This window comes from Manis pentadactyla, chromosome 10, assembly GCF_030020395.1.
Source record: "Manis pentadactyla isolate mManPen7 chromosome 10, mManPen7.hap1, whole genome shotgun sequence".
NCBI classification, from domain to species: Eukaryota; Metazoa; Chordata; class Mammalia; order Pholidota; family Manidae; genus Manis; species Manis pentadactyla.
The window spans coordinates 56,100,834-56,126,463 of record NC_080028.1 but is presented as its reverse complement, the minus strand read 5'-3'; the positions used below and the strand labels follow the sequence as shown (position 1 = coordinate 56,126,463).

The 25,630-nt window shown below is 41.6% G+C and overlaps 1 long non-coding RNA gene across 1 annotated transcript; it reads right to left on the bottom strand.

The window, feature by feature from the left end:
• Window positions 1–2,557: 2,557 nt before the first annotated feature.
• LOC118917262 (uncharacterized) lies at window positions 2,558–23,998 on the bottom strand. Its single transcript, XR_005026749.2, has 3 exons — window positions 23,715–23,998; window positions 19,578–19,717; window positions 2,558–2,642 (listed from the first exon to the last, which is right to left on the bottom strand). It is a non-coding gene; the product is annotated as an uncharacterized LOC118917262 (long non-coding RNA).
• Between the last annotated feature and the right edge of the window lie 1,632 nt (window positions 23,999–25,630).

The following is a 25,630-nucleotide window of genomic DNA, read 5'->3' as shown; positions in this document are numbered from 1 at the left end:
TATGGAAATTCTCAGAAGTTTTCTGTCCTGGCTGGCTCCAGGGAGTTGTGAGCAGAGTGAATTATAGGCTGTGGGGAGCTCCAGGCTGCCCAGGGATTTTCTTGATGTCCGAGGTGAAGTAGAAGCTCCGGTGATGGTTGAAGTCAAGGGAGGAGGGGCCTCTGCTATGTGGGATCTTCCCCAGCTGTGTAGGCATCTATGTCATCCTAGGCAGCTGCCCGTGTAGATAGCCCCACATCAGGCCTGGGCCTTAACACCCTCTCAATGCTCTTTCTGATATCTGAGCAACTTCTCTTAATCTATCCTGCAACATTTCTCTGACCAGTTTCTGAACAGGTTGATCTTTCATTTTGGTCTTGACTTTTGGCGTTTTTTCCATCCCAACTTCGTCTGTCCCCCTGCAGCTAAGATGGCACATCCTTATTGGTTCCAAGGGATTTTTATGTCCCAGCCATCCTGAGTCTCCTGTATTGGCTCAGAATCATGGGCAGGACCCAAGAAGTGACAAACCAAACTACCCTCCTTGTCTCTGCATTCTGCATCTGCATCCCCTGACTCTCTGTCTTCCAGCCTCTTTAATAGGCAGTGGATCCTCTGGGTACCTACCACATGCAAGATAAAATTATGAGTGAGAAAAGTTGGAGAGTTTGGACTAAGCCCTATATGAAAAACCAATTTCTGATTATTTTTCTCTACCAGTGCCAGAATGAGGAGTTTCCAAAGATTTGTTTCCTTGGAGACTTTACACTTGGGGAGGGGAAAATGTGATGGTAGACCTCAGATGTGGCAGTCAATAGAAGATGAATCTGCCTATATGGCTCAATATTCTCAAGTAGGTAACATAAGTTTTAGTAAAAGTAGCCAGAAGGGTGGGTGTTTGGAACGGAGTGGGAGAGAGCATTTTCTTTGGACAGAGAGTACGCATATGAGTCTCAGGGTCTTTGGAGGCCTAGTTGGTATTGAAGAATAAGGAGAATAAGTATGAATTCTTAAGATTTATGAGTGAATGTAGAATAGTGGAATTCTTGGGACATAGGGAAGGTGTGTGTTTCTTTGGATATAGGAGTAGTTTAGAAACAAATTAGATTGTCAGATGATTCTTGGAGAGCTGTCAAGGAAAAACACAGAAGTAAGGATGCTCTTTTATATTTGCATTACCATCAATCACTGTGCTTCGCCTAAAGAATATCTTCAATACATTGGAATGTTTGCTATAGTGATAAACCAGATTTCATAAAACAAATCGAAGCCTTCTCCAAATTCTTTTCTGTGATATAATTAGGGGCAAATGGACTTGGAAATAAGTAGGCAATTCCTGGGCCTTGATGGTGTGTTACACATAGGATTGTTTTGTATGCCATGTGACATAGTGTAGATGTTATCGTGTAGGTATATAATCATTGTCATAAGAGAAATTGGGAGGGAATCTCAGAAAAGTAGATGTCAGAACACTTGAAAAAGACTTCAGTTGCAACAGCTCAGTAAAGGAAAGGAGACTACATTATCAATTTACATGAAAAAATTCTGATACAAGAAGAGGAAGTGATTTTGAGCACATATTGTTTCATCATTTTGGAGTAGTTATCCTGTCAAAAGATGGCCCTTTGCAATCCTAATTCTTAAGGCGAATGTGTTACTTGTAATGTTTTCTAATAGCTAGAAAGAGAGAAACAGAGAGAAAGGCTAAGTCAAGAGAGAGAATCTAAGTCAACCCATATATCCTTTTCTTTTTATTAAAGACCATATCCTTGAAGAACATGGACAGAACTTGAATGATCTTGAGCAAGTTTCTTAGTTTACCTGTACCTCAGTTTCCTTGTCTGTAAAGGGAGATAATAATGCTAAACTTCTAGGGTTATAGTAAGGATGAAATGAGAAAATGTCTTTGGAGGTAATACCTAGAACTGGTCCTGGGGAGAGGGGCATTAAGTCTCAAATGTCATTTAAGGGAGGGGAGAGGCATGATCTTCATTTGGCCTTGGGAATATTTAACATCTGTAAGCCAATTTTATTTTATTTCTTAAAGTTATTTTGCTTATAACTTTTGAATTTCCATATGAATTTTAGAATCAGTTTGTCATTTCTACAAAAAGTCTGTTTAATTTTGAAAGGGACTTCATTTAATCTATATATTTAATTTGGGAAGAACTGACGTCTTAACAACACTGAGTCTTCTAAATCATGAATACAGTGCATCATCTTTTTTAAAGAAAGATCTTTCTTTAGGTCTTTTAAAATTTCTCTCAGTAAGTGTTTATAGTTTTCAGTGTACAGGACTTGTAATCTTTTGTCATATTTATCTCTAAGTATTTAGTATTTTTATGCTATTGCAAACAGCATTTTTCTTCACATTCAGTTTCTAATAGTCCATTACTCTTCTATAGAAATACAAATGAGTTTTGTATATTGATCTTGTGTCCTGCAAACTTGTTGAAATATTTTCTTCGTCGTAATAGTGGGCTTTTTTTTTTTGACAGATTCTGAGAATTCTCTACATAGATGATGATATTACCTGAAAATAAAGACAATTTTAAGTTTTCCTTCCTCAAATGGGCTCCTTTCTTTTAAAATAAATATATGAACAGAACATCTGAGAGATGTGGGAAACATCAAGTGGTCTAATACATGTGGAGCCAGAGTCCCTGGGGGAGAAGAGAAAAGAGGAGGCAAAAAAAATAAATAAATAAAAGTTTGAATAATCAATGACGAAGTATTTTCCAAATTTATGAAAACTATACTCACAAACCCAAGACACTTAACAAATCACAAAGTACAAGAAACATAAAGAAATGCATACAAAAGACACATCACAACCAAACTTCTGAAAACCAGTGATTTACAGAAAATCTTAAAGAAACAGCCAGAGGAAAAATGAACACATTACATACAGAGGGAACACAAACAAGAATAACAGCAGACTTCTCACCAGGAACAATGCAATCCAAAAGACAATCATAGAGATGGTCCACATTTTGGGCCATAAAACAAATCTCAGTTATTTTAAAGGGATTCATTTGCAAAGTATATTCTGTGACCACAAAAGAGTGAAAATAGGAACCAATAGCAGAAAAGTATCTAGCAAATACCCTAATATTTGGAAATGAAAATATACTTTTAAATAATCTTGGTTCAAAGAAAATGTTAAGAGAAAATCAGAATGTATTTTGAATTGTATAGAAATGAAACACAACAAACCAAGTGTGTGGAATGCAGCTTTATCAGTTTTTAGAGGATAATTCATTGCACAAATGCTCACATTAGAAGATTACAAATGATTGACCTTAGTTTCTAGCTTAAGAAACATTGACAGAAGATAGAATATCAATTCTACATCTCTCAGATGCTCTGTTATTAAAAAGTTTCTGTCTTAAAGAATTTCAGTGTTTCATTTTAACTGATTCTATATTAGGTCTTGCAGTTCATTAATATTTTCTTCTCCATTGTGTAATATTCTTTTAATCCAATCCACTGTTGGATTTCCTGTTATATATTGTAGTATTTCCTGTTATATATGTATTTCCTGTTATAAATTGTAGTTTGTACCCTTAGAAGTCTGAATTGGGTCTTTTATATATCTTCCATGTTTATACTTAACATAGTATGTCCTCTAACTTCTTGAATATATAGAATTCAGTTATAATCAATGGCTTAATATCTTTGTCTATGAATTTTATCATTTGTGATGTTTCAACTGATTGATTTTTATTCTCATGATGGATTGTTTTTCCTGCTTGTCTGCATGCCTGGTGATTTTTTATTGAATGCCAGACATTTTAAATTCACCTTTTAGGGAGAATATTTTTTGTTTTCATGAATAGTCTTGATAATTTTCTCTAGGATGCAGTTAAGTTACTCGAGACAGTTTTATCCCTTTGGGTATTGACTTTAAGTTTTGTTAAGTTATGATCATAGATGTATTTATTCTAGGGATAGTCTACCCTGATTTATGAAGTTTTCTATTATGATAGTGGTAACAGGAGCTATCCCCAGCCCTGAGTTTGCTCTGGGAATCATTCTCTTTAGTCCGTTGAAGTGGCTCTTTTCCCAGCCTTATGTAGTTTCCCAACAAGTGTGCTTACCATATGCTAAGCACTGGGCTATGTTTTCTTGAGAAAAATGTTTGCTGGAGCAACAAGAACAAAAAAAAAATTAATATTTATTGAGTACATACTAAGTGCTGGGTAATGTTCTAAAATCTTTGCATTTTTATTTCAAATTTTTAATCCTTAAAATAAGCTATGAGTAAATTTTTTATTAAAATCTTATTATTTAATTATCTTAAATTATTAAATCTTATTGTCCACCAATCTTCAAAATGAGCAAACTGAGTGTCAGGGAAGTTAAGTGGCATGCTTACTCAGAAAGCAATAGAACCAGGAGAAGAATTCAGGCAGTACACTTCACAGCCTGGAGGCGTGACCTCTACAACTCACTGCTTCTTTAGCACAGCAGCTCAGTGTACATGCATGCCCCTAGGTGCACAAAAGACTTCAGGGAGTACATAAGTGAAATTATTGTAATTTCAACAATTTACTAGAAAAACTTCAGTTAGCATATCAAATCTGCAATTTTATAGGTGTTACTGCTTAGAACAAAGCAAAGATAGTGATATTAGATCTGAGTTTAAGAAGAATTATTTAATAAACAATATTTAATTAGTGAATTATTTAATAAATATGGAGTGGACAAATTTGGCAAAACCATGTAAGTGTCATAAGCTCAGGAAAATTTGTTTTACATCCCCTATCCCATTGGATGGATGGGGAAACTGAGGCTGGGGTGGTTTCGGATTCCTCTGACCGTGAGTGGAGAAGGCACTTTACAGTGTCTTCTCTATCTTCAGGAGTTCACAGTTCCACACACACCATCCTTTCCTCCAGTAGGCAGGGGAGTGGAAACACTGTCATATGCTGGTTAGAGAACAAAGTTCTTTCTGTTGTGAACTTACTAAGATTAATTTAGAAGGGTGGTTGGGAATTATTAAGCACTTAAAAATATTAATGGACAGAGTCCCCAATAAATCATGTCAACAGATCTTTATGAAAACAGTGGGGAGCTTTTAAATTGGACCCAAGAAGCAGTATTGGCCCGCAAGTAGTACAACCTTTAAAGAAAATGGCAAATATCAGCCACACAGAATCTGGAGTCTGATTCTCTAGCCACACAATTCTCAATGGGAAGTCATTCTCCTGATAATAGCCGTCGTTTGTTAATGCCCACTGTTGAGCAGGAGATTACACTTGTGATTTTATATGTGCTCTTTATAAATCTGCAAATATCAGTTTTATTGTCTCTCATTTCATAAATGAGATGATTCAGACCCTGAGAAGTGAAGGGAGTTGCCCAAGATTGTGCATTTTCTCCAAGTTCTTCTCGTAAGTGAAGCTACATCAGACCACTAACGGATCTTTTGTGTTTCTGGGCTTTTGCTGTTATCCCTTCTGCCTGGACCACCCTTTTGTCCCCCCTTTACATGGCACTGGCCATCTTATCCTTTACATCTCAGCCCTCTTGATGAAACACCTGGTCATGGCATCTTAGAGCATCTTCTTTGCTTTAGGATCAAGCGCACCCCCCTTTTTTTTTTAACATGGCTGACAAAGCAAGCCTGAAGAGAGCTTTCATAGCCACTTCTCACAAATACCTTCTCCCATCTCCTCCCATACTCTCCCTATATTTTTTCCTGCTTTTCTCCATAGCCTCACTCTTACCTGACATTTTATGTTTATCATTGTGTCTGCTATAATTTCTCCCCCACTAGAATGTCACCACCGTGAGGGCAGATATTTTTGTCTCTTTTTAGCTACTGCTGTGTCCCCAATACTCACCCCAGGTGTTGTAGAGAAGCTGTCAAAGATAAGGGCAAAGGAAAGGTCACTGGACAGGATGGGTGGGAAGCCACTGGTGACCTTCACGAGGTGGTTCTGGGTAAAGAAGCCAGAGAAAGTAGGGAAGCAGAAGAGGCAGTGGGTAGTATACACTCTTGAGATTTCCTTTTTGTTATTAGGAGAATCTTTTCCATTCTCATTTTACTCCCCTTCTTAGCAGCATTTGGCACAGTTACCCACTCCTTTCATTTCTGGCCATTCCTTCTCTGTCTCATCTCTTATATTTTCTATGCTGTTCTATCTGCTTTGAGCATGTCTTCTTGTTCTCCCCATGTCCGATGGCTTCTCATTATTCAGGTCACATGTCTGTAATAACCATGTTTTGTAATTTCTGTATTTGGTGCTTTGAATCTGGGGACTTAGCTGGACCCTGGTGAGACTGCCTATCTCAGGCTTAGCCAATACCTATAGATCATAAAGGGCTTGCCTCAAGCATGCCTTTCAGATGCAAACCAACCAATCCTGAGTCCCTACCTGCAACCACCTGCTTCAAAAGGGCTCTTGTGCTGCAGACCACTCACTATTCCTCTATCTTAATCACTCAGGTCTAGGTACTACACAACTAGGCGTAGCTTCAATGTCCCAGAGCCCACCAAAATTATTCTAAGTAACTATGCCTAAGCCTGCTTACCCTGCCTCTCCTGTTCCTTCCTTCAGGAACCACAATAAAGGCTCCTGTTTATGTTTTCCCCTTACCCCTCCCTTTGCCTGATGTCTGACCTGGGTGCTTCTCCATGTGGCCCGCCCATTCCTCTTAGGATGCATAACTATAATAAGCTATCTTTTAATGGTAATCATTTCCTGATCTCCTGGTATGTTGGCTTTGCCATACCTGAATATTAATAAAACCTACATTTTAAAACAATGTCATTTCCCTGGAGATCCCTTTCTTGGCCACCTATACTTCTCAGTCTCAACAAACTTGTTGGTTTCTTTCATGGAAAGCACCATAGGTTGTAATGATTTAAGATGCATGTTCATTTGTCTACTTGTTATCTCTCTACATCCAGAGTCTTTGAAGGTGTATTAATTAGAGAACCACAACTAGAGGAGAAATAGCTATATCTGTATTTATATCTGTGTCTATATCCATATCTTTATACCTGGTGGAAGTTGCAGTTCAAAAGCCAGCAGCCTCACGACTCAAGAAAGGCTGACTGTTCAGATTGAGTCTGAAGGCAGGAAAATACAGATGTCCCAGCTCCAGGGATCAGGCAGGGCAAGTTCTTGCTCACTCAGCCTTTTGTTCTGTACAGGTCTTCAACTGATTGGATGAGGCCCACATACACTGGGGTGGGTGATCTGCTTTACTGGGTTTACTGATTCAAATGTTAATCTCATCCAGAAATACCCTTACAAACACACCCAGAATAAAGCGTGTGGACGTGTGTTGGCCCCATCAAGTGAACACATGAAATGAAGCATCACAAGAGCCAGAACCATGTGTGCCTCAGTGGCCACTGTGTTTCTGAGGTCTTGCACACAGGAGGTGCTTAATAATGTCTGTGGATTGAATGGAGATGAGAGACATAGAGACTTATGGTTATTCTTTGAAAAGGGAATTCAGTTAAATTAGGTTGGCCATGCAGCAGAGATGAATAAACCTGGAAACTCAGTAGCTTAATACAATAAACCTTTATCTCTTATTTACACAAACTCTGCTGCATATTGGGCAGCTCTCGCAGCATCTCGAAGCAGTGCCATCCAATCATATGGCCTCCAAAATTGCCACCGTAGTGTCTTGGAAGTAACTTAGATCACTTCTGCCAACACTCCATTGGCCAACATTTAATCACATGGTCTCAGTCTACGAGCAAAGGAGGCTGGGAAATGAAGTCTTCCTGTCTGCCCAGGTGTGGTGAACTGGCAGGCATTGTCTGTCTATACCACAAAAGGGAAGAAGGGAGGCTCTGAAGAGGCTGTGACTGCTTCTATGCAGAAAGCTGTCCAGGAAGCAGTGAAAACTGAGGAGCAGATAGCGATTTGGGATATGCTCTAGCTTTTCATCACCAAGTGTCTCATTTTTCCAGCATCCTCAGAGAGGCTAGGAGCCCAGAATGTGAAGTTAAAAAGGCATGATTCACATCCCCTTCTGCCATTGATGAGCTGTGTGTCTCTGGGAAAGGTCACTTCACCTGTCTGAGCCCCAGATTCTTTATCAGTAAGAGTGGGTTTCAGTACCTGCCTCCTACAGTTGACGTGAGAATTGGAGGTTATATGTGCACTGTGTCTGCAGGAACAATTCGCTCAAGGAGTGACTGTCATCATTACAGTGGTTTTTACCATCCTGATAGTGAGACTGAAACCTACTGAGGCATGGACCCTACCCAGCCAAGTGGGCCGTTTCCATCTTTTTGGATTTCAGCCTCTCACATATGGCAACTCCACAGAAGACCTCACACCTATTTCAGAGAAGAGAAAAATACCCTGCCTGAGTTTGACTGTTTCCTCTAACAGTGATCTTTGCCCCTCCCAACTCTAGTTGGAAGGTCAATTGCAATATAGCCTTTTCCAGGGTAATAAGTTTTTAATGTAGACACAATTAGTGAATAAGCAGTTGATTAGTTCATTATGAAAATACTGAAAACAACACCATTTGCCGTGGCAGAAGCCCTGGGAAGACAGATGAGCTCCCTTTCCATTTTATCAGTCAGGTCAGAGTGCCAGGAGAGTTAACATATTTCACCATGATATTAAGCCCTTTCAACACTGAAAGGCCACTATATTAGGAAAAAAATACCCCCTCTGGGGTATTAATTAGAGAAAGAGAGCTTTAAAAATATCATAATCTCATTAAATTTCTCTCTTGTAGCCATTTTCATAAAGAATCTGTAATGTGAGATGTGGATAGAAAAACCTAACACTGGCTAAAGAATGTATGAAAAACACCGAGCAGCTGATCTATCATTTTTAAGAGAGACAGAAAAAAAGAGCAAAACATTTTGTCAGATTCCGGGCTCTGGATTTTTAAAACAATTACGAGCAGCCTGGCCCAGAAGTCAGAGCAATGCAGTCTTTGCAGTACAATCTCTAGCCTCCCCCAAAACTAATGATGATGGATGATCACTCCAGATGAAAACTTATGCTCCGTGTCCCAGCCCTGAGTCACTCCCATCTCTTGGGGCATTTCTGGGTTGCATGGGTCCCTGGCTGGCATCACAATCTAGGTCTGATTTCTTATGCATATACTTAAAAATACAGCCACTCTGCATGCCACCTACCTACCGTGCTAAGGGGCAGGAGAATACAATGGTGAATGTGTTGTCCCTGAACTTAGACACCTCTTGTCTAGTGGAGGGACTGTAGACTAGTCTGTTCATCACAAAGACTGGCGTGAGGTTGCAAACGGGATGGATGTGGGAAGGATACAGAGCCAAGAAGGTGAATAACTGGGGATAGTCAGGGAAGGTCAAGAAAGGCTCCCCCTGCAGCTGACATGAACGAGGAGAGTGGGGTAACTAGGTAGGGGTCAGTGATGATTGGGGATGTTTCAGGCAGAGGAAACAGTATTTGCAGAGGTCCTGTGCTGGGAGAGAAAGAACAAGGGACATTTGGGAAGCTCAAAGTGTGAGTGAGCGGGGAGGGGTATGAGCTGCAGGGGCTGTGTAAGCATATTAAGGACTGTCATCTACCCGAAGAGCACTGAAAACCACTGGAGCATTTCAAGAGGGGACATGATCACTTTTACAAGTATGTGTACATGTGGACACATGTGCATACGATAGATAAAAATGCAACATTGACTGTGATACTGAATGAATTGCTCTCTCTGATTCTTTCCACATGTAGTAAATGAAACTAGTACCAAGATAGACCTCTAGTTTCAGGGTAGCTATTATATGAAGTAATCCAAGTACAACTGCTTCTCCTAGTGTTTAGTATGTCATATGTATGTAAGAATATCTCCTTCTCTCCCTCCCTCCCTTCCTTTTCTCTCTCCCTCCTTCCTTCCTCTTTCTCTCTCTCTCTGTCTGTCTCTCCCTCCCTCCCTCTCCTCCCCCTTCTGTCTTTATCAAACCATTATCCCCAGGGGATAAAAAAAATCAACTAACCAAAGAATGTATTTTGTCTCTTTTAACTTTTAGGACTCAAGGCTAAAAAACAAAATACGAAACAACACTAGAGACTCTGCTCTACTTACTACACTTATTAAATCAATTGGTTATAAAATCCCTCAATCCATGAGTTTGAAATAGGCACTAACCTTATGCCTGGTTTGGCAGAGGTGGCCAGGGGAGGGGCCAATTCCCTACTTAGAGCGCCTGTGCATCTTTGTGGCATGATGCACATAGGAAGTCCCTCCTTAAACAGGTGGCATGAGGCCTAGAAACCTGCACAGAAACCAGGTAGCTCCCCGATGGCCCTCTCTCAGAGGAATTTGTTACTGAGCTCAACCATTAGTCAAGCATCCACTCAGCATGGGGAGCCTCTTTAAAGACACACACTCCTCTTGATTTTGGTTTTAACGAGCCACACACCATGGCCCCTCAGTTCCTTTTGTTGTGAAGTAATAATGAAAAACACCATTTCACCATCACCTTCATGCTGGTGAAACAGCAACCATTCAGCCTCCCAGTAACACTTGGAGCCTGTTTTCACCTGTCTGTTTAGGCTCATAGAAAAGTGTTAAAACATTCCTATGACTTAATTGCAAGTCATTTAATCAGATGATTTTTTTTGGTAAATAATATTGATATAAAGTCCTGGTGGGCCATGAGAGGAGGTGGGATTTTAATGAACTGGTGATGAAGTGGAAATATTTTGAAATGCTGAATAATATATTTTGCTTGTCACCTAATTACTTATCTGCCACCTAATAGCACACTTCATAATATCTTACTTCCCAATCTGTTTATCTGGCAATAAAAATTCTTCCCTGTGATTGCCGTGCATTCCCAAGTAAAGACCAGTGCATTAGTAGCTCAACGTATAATGATGTTTTAATGGCCAGAAGATGTCTCTTTTCTGGAATGAAGAAAGGCTTTCTAGTTTCACTAAAAATTCATTCTGTGAATTCTCCAAGAGAATATTGTTTGAAAGACATCTATTATCAAAGGATATGAACACACACATGTCATATACACACAAAATCACCAATCCAGAAACAAGCGGTGGTTAAATTCTTGAACAGCACCAACATTTTTTGTTATTTTCCTTTTAACAATGTCACATGAGCACAGAGAACTGTTGAATGTGTCCCAGAATAAAAACAGTGTATCCTTTGGCAGTTTATTTGGGAAGCCACAATGTGGGAATGGCATGTGCATGTGTGCATACACACACATGCACACACACACACATTACATGTGCATTTTCATAAGTATAAAATTTAATTTATTGTATGTTCGCCATGTGTCAGGCACTGTGATGCATAATAGGAATACAAAGAACAAGCGGACCCTGTTTTAGACTCACAGTTGATCAGCAGTTCTCAGCTAGGAGTGATATTATTCTCGTGTCTATGCCACCCATCCAGGGATATTTGGTGATGTCTAGAGACATTAGTGATTGTCACAACTTTTTGGAAGGAGGATGCTACTGGCACCTAGTGGGTAGAGACCGGAGATGTTGCTAGACATCTACAGAATGCCACCCCCTTGCCCCAACGCCAAGAAGGAGGCCAAGACGTCAATGTTTTGAGATGAAGAAACTGTGGTCTAGCAGAAACTAAACAAAAAATCCAGCAATAGAGTCTGATAAGTAAATTCTGTGCCAAAGAAGTTTAGAAGGCTGTCAGGGGGGAAAGAATAGGGTACCTAACCCAGCTTTGGGGTTCAGGGAAGACTTCCTGGGGGAAGTGATGTCTAATAGTGTCTTGAAGGGTGAGATGATCCCAAGTAGAAAAAAACAGAGGAGAAGATGTCCTGGGGGACATGGCCCTGAGTGGGGATCAGAGCTGTGGCGGGGCCCACAGGTGGGCTCATGGTGTGGCCTTAAACACGTCCTGTCACTGCGTTGGAATTCTCCCCTCCGCCATAAAGGAGAGACTGGATTAGATGATTTCCAATGCCCTTTTAACTCCATGTTTATTATTCTATGCTTCTGCCTTGCATCCATTTGCAAAATACAGTATTCAATTATTTTTTATTATGGGGCATCTCATGTGACACCTTTCAATCTCCTGTTTGTTTACCCCACCACAAATGACCTTCCCCTGGGTCCAGTCTCGTGCTGGGTTCGGAGGACACACCGATTCCTCCCTCCCGTAACTAAAATCCGTCCCCCACATCTGCTCATCGAAACTCCCCTCCACCTCTGTGAGGGTCCTCATGTGAGCCTCTCCTGTGAGTTGCAGAGCTGCGAGCCCACCAGTGCCTGGATGGTGGACCCGGGAGAGAGGCGGGTGGCCTGAATTGGGCATAGGGAGCATGGACATAGAGCTGGGGGCAGGGATGGGGACTGTGAGGTTTGAGGAGTGTGCATGAGGGGCTTTAAGGTGGGCGTAGACCCTGTCTCCGGCCACGCCTGGCCAGACAGAAGACAAAAGTTTTATGTGACCTTGGGACAGGCAGGGCTGGTTAAAAGGAAGTCTCCAGCTGGTCTTAAAGGGACTTGGGACTGGCCCAGTGTTTCTCTGCAGGGCACTGTTACTGCATGGGGTGGGATGAATCCCTGCCTGGGATCCCATAATTGAGGGACACTTAGCCACAATGCCAGTAGCTTCCCCTTTACCATTTTGCCCATAAAAATATGGCCTTGCCCATCCTTCCCCATCCTTCCAAGGGTGGGTGGGGAGCAGCACCACTCTGCTCAGAACATCACCTGTCAGGAAACCAAGCAAGAGAGAGCAACTCCCTGGGCCCAAAGCTATGTGGCTATTTAGTGGCATAACTGGGATTTGAACCGAGGTGCACTGTCTCTCATTCTGAAATGTAACTTTATGTATATTTTTATATTCACAACTTATCTATTTCTATTATTTATTTATATTTAGTTTTCTAACATGTATTTATATTATCTTTACTTATTTTAATTTTTACAACATACATTTATATATAAAAAACTTTTATAACTTCATCTCTGCTTTACATTCTTATTCTGCTGACTGTTAAAATCTTACATCAGTCCATTAAGATTTCCTTAGCCCATTTGTTTTACCTTCCCCCCTTGGCCTCCAAGATGGCATCTAAATTCCAAGGGCCTGACAGAGTAGCCAGGTGTATATGGAGTACACGGCTGGCCGGTGTCATTTGGCATCTACAATGGCTTCTACCGATGGATACATTGCCCAGCCTGGTTCTTGGCTGATGTGAAGCATTCGTCCTCACAGCACAGAGGTGCCCTTTTTCTCCTTTGACCTGCGTTGTATGGACCATGCCATGCCTGCTCCCGTGTCTCTCCATCCTCAAGGTCTGTCCAAAGTCGCACTGTCACTTTTCAGAGCTCAGATCTTAATCACTACCTCTTTTGTCCATGGTTGAGGGATGGTGGGGGTCTTAAGCCAGCCAAGGCCAGGTGCTACTCACACAGTAGAGACCCAGCCCAGGGCAGCCAGGCAGAGCCAAGGGCATGGACCCCTCCATGAGGGTTCTGGATTCTTCCTGAGACTCAGCCCCCTGACATTTACATAACTAGCAGTGTCATTTACATCTGTGAGCTGGCTTTTTGACTCAACCCTATTTTTTTTCCCAAGTAAAATATAATTGCAGGCTTATTGTTATAATATAACCTCACATGGAGGAGTGGGTGGGAGGGTGGGCTGAGGCTCAAGACAGATAATGGCCTTAGGGGCTGCAGCTCTTGGATCACCCACATCTCTTCTCTTCTTCCTGCATTTAATCCCTTTTTAAGACAATAACTAAGCCATGATGTTGACTCGGTGTTATTCATCCATGTGGTCACTCCGAGGCTGGGCAGGGCACATGATTCCAATTATAGACTGTTTGCCAGCCTGTGGTCTTTGAGGACCCAGGGCTAGGGAGCCTCCACATTTGCTGACTGGGGAAAGCCTGATTAGCATAGAATCTGCGGTTGCTTCTGCCTGCTCAGCCCACCAGCTGGAACATCTCTCACCCAGGGCCAAGCTCTCACGTGTACTTGGGGGTCTGAGGTGCAGAGATCTACATTTTGTTTCTACCATGGGCAGCACACAGAACTCCGTCCATGATGATCCACACAATTACTCTCCTATCTAACCGTTTCCTTCCTCTAGCCCAGAATTCCTCCTCTCTTCTGGACCACAAACAGAGAACTAGCTCAGCAAATGCTCATCTCTAACAATGCCATGTTTGGAAGCTCAAAAACCTGTCATCTGACTCTTCTGTTGTCTGATTTCTTTGTGCAAACTCTCCGCTGAGACTCTGGCTGCCCTGTGGTCATCTGCTCAGGGAGGAGGGTCCCTGTATGACAAGAAGAATGTGGGGAAAACAGGGCAGTCAGTTCTTCATAGTGTCCCTTGGCATATGAATTAGGCACAGCTAGGACCCAACACTTTTTATTTAAGAAACTGACATAGTTTGTAAGTATGTATGTATATATATCCATTCATGAGATTTTCTTTTTTGCTTAATTCTTTCTTGCCCACTAGATTATGAGCTCCCAGAGGCAGGAGCTAAGTCCGTTTTTTCATTGATGTATTCCCAGTGCCTAGATGATGCTTTGCACATAGAGGCACTCCAAAACTAACTATTGAATGAATGAATGAATGAATGAATGTAATCAGGTCTATTCTGAGGTTCTGTATAGAGAAAAACATGCTTGAACTTGAAGAACAAATGCAAGCATAGTGAAGAGAATTGGAATGTTTCATTCTCAAGTGCTCAGAGCATCTCCTCCACTCATGGGTTAGCTGTAAGTTGAGTTGGGTATGTCTGTGTGGAGAGAGAAGTAGCCCAGAATCTGGAGTTGATGCTCATCCTAGCATTCATACATATTTGTTGAGTAACTATGGTCAAGTTCACGCCCACTTTAGGTCTTAGTTTTGGTTTTTTTTCTTCCATTTTTTTGTGTTTTCATCTGTAAAATATTTGAAGGGACTGGGAAGTCTTCAAGTTACAAAGCTGTACAATCTCCTGAGGAAGCTTCTGCCCCTCTCTTGGGCCTCAGTCTTCACAGCTTGCTTCCTCTGATCCCCCCCTAGGCTCCTGGCATAGTAGATGGAGCTGGTGCCCACCCACGACTGAGAGATGAGCCTCATTTATAGTCTTCAACATTTAACCACTTGGCTATCTGGCAGAGTCATCTAGCTCTCTGAGATGCTGGGGGAGCCCTCCCTGCACCAGCAATATACTACTTCCCACCCCTGTGCCTTGGTCTTGGCCAGTGCCCTGGTAATGGGGAACAGAGAGGCCAGCCTCCAGCTACAGGTCTACGAGGCCTTACAGAGAAGCCACATCAGGGCCCAGCAGTGTTGCCCAGAGAGCATGAGATGATGAAGTGGCGACCGAACATTAGCGAGCTTGATCTACAACCAGGTACAGTTTCTCAGAGACCACCTAGCTTATCTTTTCTGCTTTTCAGTAATAGTATCAGTCATTCTAGAGAAGCCTGATATTAATTATAAGATGGTCTGAGAATAGAAACTCTTCCTACCTCAGTTGTTGACTGTGGAGGCTTTGAGTGTCCAGATATTTCCATAACAATAACAACTTCCTGATATCCATTGAGTGCTGACCATGTGTTAGGCATAAATATCTTTAACAGCTTTATCTTATTTTACTCTCACAATGCCATTAAAAGATAGGTACTATGATCTTCACTGTTTCATAGCTGGGGAAACAGTCAGAGATGTTAAGAAATTTACTCAAAGTTATATAGCTACTAAAAGGCAGAACCAAGACTCACACCCAAGCAGACCCACATTACTCCTCCCTTCTTTCTCAAGTAATGAGGGGGAATCTGTTAAATAAACACACGGAACCAGGTCACAGAAGTTTGGACAAGGGGTGGAGGATACTACCCCAGAGGCAGTCTATCTATAGGCTGATCTGTGCCCTCACGGTAAAATAAATAAATAAATAAATAAACGGATCCAATGAGATCCCATGCAACCAAATGTTTGGAAATGGAAAACAGGTTGAGACATCCTTATGGAATCATCAATACCACACAGCGCTATGCAGAATGAAGAATTCCACATCTCAGGGTGGACATTTGGGGAAGGGTCTCCTTTTCAGCGGCAAAGTTATTCCTGCTTCAGGAGATCCCTGGTGGAGTCATGAGTCCATCAGAGTAACATTTGGAACCCCTGAAGTCAGTATTAATTCATTTTCTTCATCCAAAAACATGTGCTGTGCAGGTACCATGGGCCAGATATTGTGCTGGGTGCTGGCGTTAAACCAGTAAGCAAGATGTGCTCACTGCACATTTAGTGGAAGGGATAAGCATCAATTAAATAATCATTCAAGTAAACAGATTTTGTGAACTGAGATAACGGAAGGGAAAACAGAGTGCTGTTATGATTATTATTGTTGTTACTATTATGACCATTGTTACTAGAGCAGGAGGGCCAGCTTTATATGGGGGAAGAGGCTCAAGAGTGCCTTGTCTGAACAAATAGATACAAGCAGAGCCCAAAAAAATGAATGGGAAGCCAGGAGGACAGAGAGCATTCTAAGCAAAAGAAGGATTAACAGAAGAGTGAGCAGGGGAATGACGCGTGCATTTGAGGGTCCAAACGAGAGCTAGTACAGCTGGGGTGGGCAGAGACTCATAGGGAACAAGGAGCTGGAGAGGTGGGCAGCTGCGGGGTCAAACAGGACCTGGTACATGGGACGGATTTTGAGTTTACCCAAGTGGTAACTGATTAAAGGCCTTTTTGCGCATACTGAAAAATTCCTGATATGGAGCTGTCTACAGGGTCCTCCAACTCCTGTTTAGAATGGTCTTTACTAGAGATGTGGCATAGGACACATTTCATCCTCCCTCCATGAGGTATGCATGCTGTGGTAATCTTCTGCAGGACACACGCTTGAGCAGTATGTGTACTTGGTAATACAGTGTATGTATTTGGTTTCATGTTCGGTTAAGCTGAGCCCAGTTTTCTCATTTGTTATATCGCTTTGCTTTCTCATTGTTCTCATCTGCTGTCTTGGGCATCACATCATCCATAAACAAAACACTTACCCACTGTGGGCTCACTCCAAAACGCAAAAGCAAATTTCAGAGCAATGAGTGTGGCTATTGCTTCACCAGTGTGTTCAAACATTTCTCTTAGAGAAATAGCTGACTTTTAGGTAAAGCTCCTTGCCTGTCACATAGCAGGTGCTTGAGAAATGTTCTTTTTTTCTCATCCTTTCTGGTATTAGTTAGAATTCAGTTGCATGCAAGGAGCTGAACATATCTCCTGACTTCAGGGGTGCAGGCAAACAGGCACTGGAAGTAAATAAAAATGTTCATGTGGACAAGAAGGGGAAGTAAGGGCAGTGATAGGGATTGAAGTACATCCCTGAAAAATTGATATGTTGAAGTCCTAGTGCTCAGTATCTCAGAATGTGACCTTATTTGGGAGGAAGGTCGTTACCAACCTAATTAGTTAGAATGAGGTCATACTGGGGAAAGGGAATCCTCATCCACTCTAACTGGTGTCCATATCAGAAGAGGAATTTGGACACAGATATGCACCCAAGGAGAACACGGTGTGAACAGGAAGGCAGAGCCTGGGCTCCTGCATCTACAGGCCAAGAAGAGATCCTCCCTTAACCCTCAGAAGGAACTAGCCTTGCTGACACCGTGATCCTGGACATATAGCCCCCAGAGCTGTGAGATGATACATTTCTGCTGTTAAAGACTCCCAATGGTGGTTACCATGGGAGAGGGGTTGGCATTGTAGGTGAAGGGGATAAAGGCACAAAATCTCAATCATAATGTAGATCAGTCACGGGGATGAAAGTACAGTATAAAGAATATAGTCAATAGTTCTGTAACATCTTTCTGCATTGAACTATACTATGCCAGTTGGGGTGTGTATTTAATAATGTAGATAACTGTCCAATCACTGTGTTGTATAATTGGTACCAATATTGTATGCCGACTATACTTCAATAAAAACATAAAAATAAAATATCTAAATACATTTTTTTCAAAGCCCCCCAGTCTGCAGGGCTTCATTACAGCTGCCCCAGCAAATGGATGCAGAGCCACATGAGTGTTTAGGAGCGAGGGGCCTCAGGAGGTCCCTTGGAGGGCATGAAGTTTAGGCTGACACTGGAAAGATGACTCAGAGTTGGCTTGGGAAAAGATATAGATAACAAGGAGAGCGTTTTGCAGAAGAAAATAGTGTTTTTGCATTTGGTTAATTGTTCCTTTCCAATTTATTCTGACAAGCTTAGGTAACTAGGTTCTAATCCCACAACACATTCAGAGGAGACACAGTAGGGACTGAGAGGACTGGCTGATAAAACAGACGAATCACGATGGAGGGGAAAGAAAACTATGTAAAACAATGAAATGCAGAGGAGGACTTGGGAGGAGAAGCAAAGAAGGAGCAGAAACTCAACTGCCTTAGCGCTCTGGCCTCTTGATGGGGGCAGACATCCAGGGTTACGGCATCTCACGGAGCTGTGGAAATGGCAGCTGTGAGCGTAAAACAACCTTAAGTCTTAATGGTGATGATGCTGAACCATCAATGCTGAGTTAAGCCCCCTGAGAGAGGTCCTGTTTCAGAAGTGAAACCAAGATATGATAGTTTCTTAAACATAACACAAAGCCAGTTCAAATTAAAATGGCCCTTCTCTTCTTGCCACTGTCTTTGATGGTCTCCCTTATTTAAAATGTAGATGAAAAAGGTCTTCCATCTTCTAGAATCGGGTTAGGGGTTCTCTCCCTTGGGCCTTCACAGGGCTCTGTGTTTCGCTGCCTCATAGACAAACCACGCTGATGTTAAGGGTCCTCTGCCTCACCTGTGTCATTCTTGGTCCACCTCCTATCCTAAACTGTCATCTCCTTGGAGCACAGCCCAAACATGAAATAAATCTCTGTCCCCCAGAGCCTGCGTAAAAACTGGCTGGAAGTGAACATTAAGTAAATATTTAACAACTCCAGTTTCACAATATTCCCATCCTAAATGATCAAAAAAAATTTTTTTGCACGCTTAGAGTTAGAAACCCTCAGGCAACACAAATAAATGCCTCATTTGCCAAAGGTTTTACAATAGTATGTGTGCATTTTTTCTCCATTGAAAATCCCTTCTGGTGCCCAGGAACCAAGATTCAGTAAGATGGATTTAATTTCTCTTTCTACATAAACCTTTTCTCGTGAGAGAGAGAGCCTAGCTTGCTATGTTCTCCTTTGGCAAATTCAGGGTAATTTTGAGTTGGATGTGATTTCTTTCTTTTTTTTATTTTGCTTGCTTGCTTGTGGTCAGAGAAAGATCTACATGGTGTTTCAAACAATAATTTTCAGGTTTTTCTGTTAAAAACGATGCTAAATATAAAGGTTGGGAAAGGATAGAAAGGAAAACAGAGCTAAAAGCCAGAGCTCTGTTGTAATTTCTGAATGTCTATTCTCTTGTTATGTTGTGAAGAAAATTCCAGTGTAACTGGCTCCTCCAGGAACATCTCCTGCCTGGTCCCTCTCATGTGTTGGGTTCTGGGACAACTGAATAATCTGGAATATGCCCAAGAATTCTGAGTCCAGAGAGGGCCTTGTGGAAAACTAACACCCTCCTCTCATGGCCACCCATCATGTTGTCTTGCTTCCCTGCATGATTGGAGGCAAGAAAACTTTAGCTACAGTATGTCAGAGGCTTACCGCCTTTCAGGTGTGAGGCTGAGCACTGGGTACATGCGGTTTCCAAGCTTCACAGTAACCCCATGAATAGCTGTTAAGGTCCCTGTTTTAGATCTCAAAGAAAGGCTCAGAAAGGCTTTCTAACACATCCAAAGGTACCCCTGGAAAATGGAAAAGCCAGAATTTGAATCTGGAAATGACTGGCTTAAAACTCCATTCCTATTGCATTGTGTTCTCCGGGATGGTGTTGTGTGTGTTGCGGGGGGAGTGATTGTAAGGCTACATTGTGGGGCACAGAGAGTGTGTTGGAACGAGTGGGAGTGGAGAAGGACCATGGGCAGGGCCAACATGGCCTCAAGTGCCAGGCAACCTTGCAAGCATTGTAAAAGCTTTGGGAAGATGTTTGGCATGCCTCTAGTTGGTAAGTGGTACAAGATCTGGCACCTGTCTGCTAAGCACAGTGCCCGGCACAGTGTGGATGCTCAAATATGTGAGGAGGGATGGAAGAATGAGTTCAGTCAGAGAGGTCAGAGCACAGGTGGGTTCCACAAGGCAGTAGGGGATTCTCAGGTTCGGGGAGGCCTGCTTGTTCTTTGGATATAAGAGTAAGTTCTATTCTCTGGTTAAAAGAGGAAGCAAAAAGGCATAGGTCTGGTCAACAGTTTACTTGCCTGGGTGAGAAATTTTATAAGAAGGAAGATACTCAAGATAGAAGTTTCTCTCTTCCTAGAGGAAACTCAATGCTGAGCCTCCAGTTTCTTCCTGGTCCATGCTAGGAGCAGCCTAGCTTAGTGGAGGAAATACCAATTTTGCTATCAGACAAAAGCCTGGGATCAAATCCTGAGAGTTACTAACATGCGGTGTGACTTTGGGAAAGTGCCTCAACCCCTCTGAGCTTTGGTTTCCTGATCTGGAAAAGAGGAGTGTAATAGAGAAACAGGGGTACATTGTTTACATGATGAATGTGCTTTTCTGTTTGGCCTTTCTGAGTATATGGGCTTTATCTGAGTCAGCCTTGTTAACCATCTGCTTAGGGGAGAGAGGAGACTCACTGCTCCACCATGAGAGGTTCAGGGGCAGGATCCTGCTCTCAGGCTGTCCGGTCTATCAGAGTCATCGAGGAATGCCAACTAGACAATCTTGTGCTCAGACCATACCACTGTTTCTTAACTGATGCAGCTACCCCCCGACTGCTCAGAGCTTCTTCCCTGTGGATTCCTCCCAGAGTACCAAACAGCAGAGGGAGACAGGAGGTCTCTGCCCTCCGAGTTTCTCTCACCTTGTCATCCAGCATTCCTCTCTCCACCTAGGTCTGAAGAACAACGAGGGGAAGCTGAGTGACATGATCTCAGTCTCGCTCAACTCTCTCTCTTTTCATCCTCACAGTTTCCCAGAATCAGAAGAATCAGGCTTCCCATCCCTTTTCCGCTCCAGAACCCCTTGCCAAAAACTCTGATCTTGCCAACCAAGCCTAATTCTTACTATGCTCAAGAGTGGAGATAAAGGAATTTACTAAAAACACTTCCAAAGTCAACAGCGTGACATTGTCTTGCTGCAAAAGCACTTTGTGGGTATCGGGAATTTGAATTTAACTCCCTAAGAGGCAGTAAGAAGCGCCTCTGAGCATGGCATGAATTCTAGAGTCAGGTTGCCAGGTCCCAAGCATGGCTCTCCTACTTATAAGTGGTGTGACTTTGGGCTTGTTCTCTGGATATAACAGTATGTTAAAAGAGGAGACAAAAAAGCATGGATCTGTCCAAGGATTTACTTTATTGGGCATGTTACAAACCTGTCTGTGCCTTGATTTTCTCTTCTGCAAAATGAAGTTATTAATAGTATCTCATAGGTATTCTTGGGATGATTAGATAAGTTCACATATGGAATAGTGCCTGGCACCTAATAACACCTCAGTGTTTATTATGTGTATGTGTGTCTTCACCCTCTTTCTCATTTATCAATGTCATCATCATCATTCCTTCTGTAATAAATTTGAATTCCCAGCCTTACTCAGACATATAGATGCCATGGGCCATCTGGAGCAAAGCTCATATACTCAGAAAGACAAAAGAGAGAAACACATTAATTACTTGCAAAAGACATTGTCCTTAATGCTGTGCTCTAATTGATAAATGTGTTTCCCATGGAAATATGGGCTAACAAATCTGATATTACTAGACATGTATACTGGAATTAAACAACTTAGTAAATGGAAAGGATCTGTGTGATAATGGGTTAGAGCTGGAGATATCAGGGGGAATTCATGTTTAGCTTAATATAGATACAGATGGCTCCATACATAAATATTTATTGATATGTGTGTATGTAAAAGTTAGGATGCACACATATATTTCCTTACTCTGTTGGCTGAGAAGAACTGGAAGCCACGAGCACACCTAGCACCCAGATCTTGGTTTCTACTACCTTCTCCAGGGCTCCTTGGAGAAATGGTTCATTCTAGGATGAGGCATGAAATATACACAATGAGCCTGGAGTATCTTGCATTGCCAGAAAGTAAGGAAATTCTCAAAGAGAAAAAAAAGACATAGAAGCCAACTGAAAGAGTTTCCAATGGCCAAATGTGGAACAATTTGAGTAAAAGAACAAGGCAAAATCATATTGGTCAATGACTCAAAGTATAAAATGCATACCCATGTGTGCAGACTATCTACCCACATTAAAGTATACACCCTTTAATAAGTGATGAAATGAATAATTAAATGGGAAAGAAGAGACAAATCTCCCATAAAGGAGACTTCCAAATAATTTATTTAGGTACTCTGTATTCCAGGTGGAGTATAGCTGGCCACTTCTAAGTGTGGTTGTGTGTAATAACTTCCTTCCAAAGAGTGTGGTAAAGAAAGAGGGGGAAATAGAGTAACTGTACAGTAGGGAAACTTGACAAACACTCTGTCAGGCAATGATAAAGGTTAGCATCAGCAGTGATCAGTTCATAGTATGTATCCTTGATAGGTTATCATGAAAATGTCACTTCATCCCCATGGTTCTCCCCACCACATCCATAACCCCAGTCTGGTAATGGGAAAAACATCAGGCAGATCCCAGTCAAGGGCCGTTCTACAAACTACCTGACCAGCACTTCTCCAAATTGCCAAAGTCATCAAAAACAAGGAAAATCTGAGAAACTGTCAAGTCAAGAGAAAACTAAGGAAACATGATTAAATTTAATTTGGTAAATGGATGGGATTCTGGAACACAAAAAAGGATGTTAGGTAAAAACTAAAGAAACCTGAATTAAGTGTGGACTTTAGTTCATTGTAATATATCACTGTTGGCTCATTAATTGTTAACAAATGTACCACACCAATGTAAGATGTTGGTAGGAGAGAAAACTGGGTCTGGGATATATGAGAGCTCTCTGTGCTGGCTTTGCAGTATTCCTGTAAATCTAAAAGTGTTCTACAATAAAGAGTTTATTTAATTTCACTTATATGTGAAATCTAAAGAAAACAACAAAAAAACCCAGAAATAGGCACAGAGAAGACTGGTCGTTATCATGGGGGAAGAATTGGGGTGGGTGAGTGAAATAGGTGAAGGGGATAAAGAGGTACAAAAATCCCAATTATAATATAAATTAGTCATGGGGATGAAAGTACAGCATAGAGAACAGAGTCAATAATACTGTCATATCTTTCTGTGTTCATAGATAGTAACTATGTTAATTGAGGTGAGCATTGAATAATGTAGATAATTGTCAAATCACTATGTTGCACTCTTGAAGCCAGTATAACATTGTATATCAACTATATTGCATTAAAAAAAATAAATTAAAAAGATGTACTGTTGCTATATCTGTGCCTCCTAGGGTTGAAATGGGGATTAAAGGAGATGGTATCTGAGGTTCTTTACCAAGTGGTTGGCATGTTATATAGGCTCCATGAAACAACACTTTGACCATCTTGTGCCTTTCTGTGCTATTCTTCCTCATGATATGTCTTGAAAGACTTGCTATTGTCACCTTTCTTTCAAGATGAGCCAAACCAGTCTAGTTGTTACTTGTCTCTTCTGCACCGAGAAACCCAGAGCATCATCCCTGTGTTTGTGGCTGAACGTTTTTACCTTAATTGACCCTATTTAAATTGCATTCATTTCATTTCTCTGCTTAGTGACTAAGATATACCTCATAATAATGGTACTTACACAGCGGTTACCTTGGGGTAAGTCCGCCAGATGCTTCCAATTAGAGTAATTGTACTTTAACTTTCCTTGAAAACTGTTGTCAAGTAGGAGGTCACTTCTCTATTTTAGAAAGGAGAGCACGGTGACTTCTTCAATTTCTTGTTGGTTGACCCAGGCTCTTGAAAGAATGCGGCATCAGAGAACATCCAGTCCTCGTTAGTTGTTGCTAAGGGTCAGAATGAGTTGCAAAATTTTAATGAGGTAGAGAAAGTTTTCTTGTGGCATTAGGCAGGAAGTACCTTCTACAGAGGTGAACTGTGTAAGATATCTCTGGAGCCGAGGTGTGTCTAGAAGAGAAACCGTCCTCCTTGGGGCAACACATTGTTGGTCGGACTGGATTCTTTCAGTCATGACTGTGTTAAGGAAATGATAGCTAGGTAGCTGGATAGATAGATCCATCAAATATGTGAATGGGTATGTGTGCATATATACATAAAAATACATATGCATATACACATATACATACTATATATATACACATACATACATATCTATCTATCTAGCTCTATATTTCTTCTCTCAGTTGGCAAGGACAGGACTTGCAGATTATAACCCACATCTCACACACTCTTCACTCTTCATTCACCTTATTCTATTTTTCTGGAATGCCAATCTGGGCTTACTTCCCATCTACACTTTTGTTTCTTCTCCTTAAGTGGATATATTTGTAGAAAATTCACAGAAAAACTGGTTTGCCGAGTCTGGTCCATTTTCCTGTTCAGTAAAATGAAAATAACATTAAAACAACCCAGTCAGAAATGTCTGTTTAATAGTTCTTGATTGCTACCATGAGACTGGATTTCAGTATTTCTGAATATGCAGTGCCTGAAAGCTAGCACAAAATGACTCTCTAAAACTGCCAGAAATTTGCGTCCTATGGTTCAGAATGTGAAGGCAGGGACATGACTTGGGGATGGCCACGTCTCTTCTTTTGTGAGGGTCACTTTGGCGGGCCCTCTTGGTCATGCCCACTTATATTAAGTAACTACTCTCTGCCCTTGATGTAGCTCAGGTATTGGGAGAAATCATCCAGTAATGGCATATTAAATATCCTGTTTAATAATAAAAAAGGCTGTCCCAAGCGGGGAGGAACATCTCTACAGATTTTTTTCCTGTTAATAAAGTGTTTGGCATTTCTCTTTGCAAGCCTGGAAACAGATTTGAGCACAGTGGGTGGGATCTGGGGCTTGGGGGAGCAAAGAGGAGAAGGGATCACGCTGGATGAGGTGCTCAAAAGGTGTCTGCCTTTTAACTAAATAGGCTAGTATTTGCGATCTATTTCCAGAAAGAAAAAAAAAGACCTGCCATTATGACATTCATCAGGCATTTTCTAGGCACTACTAAGGCAATTGCTATTTCAAATTTCTACTGAATCTCTGTAGAAAACCCAGGGGCAAGGCCTTTTGTATCTTGACACAATCCACTGGCCTTGCCTCATAGCCCCATGGGCAGCCTCCCTTCTGGTCAGCTACAGTTTCCCACAGGGAATCCAAGCAACTATTGTACAAGTCAGAACCCTACACTGCAAGCAACAGTAAGTAACCCAAAAGCATATTAAGTTATTAGAAAGGGGCTTCTTCCCTATCTCCTCTGCTTCTCTTTTGTTGTCCTTATTCCCACACAGTGAAAAACAATTTTCCTCATATGTAGGTTCAAACTCACTTCAATTCGTGGCCTCCTAGCCTCTTAATCCCAAAGGTTCCAGAAAGAAAAATTCAGGGAAGAACTCTGATTGGCCCAGCCTAGATCACAGGCTTGCTTCTGACCCAATCACTGTGAGAAGAAGGAGGTGTTGTGATTGGTCTGATTTGGATCACCTGCTCACATCTGTGTCCAGAGGGGTGAATTATTAGTCTGATTTACAACTGCCACCTCTT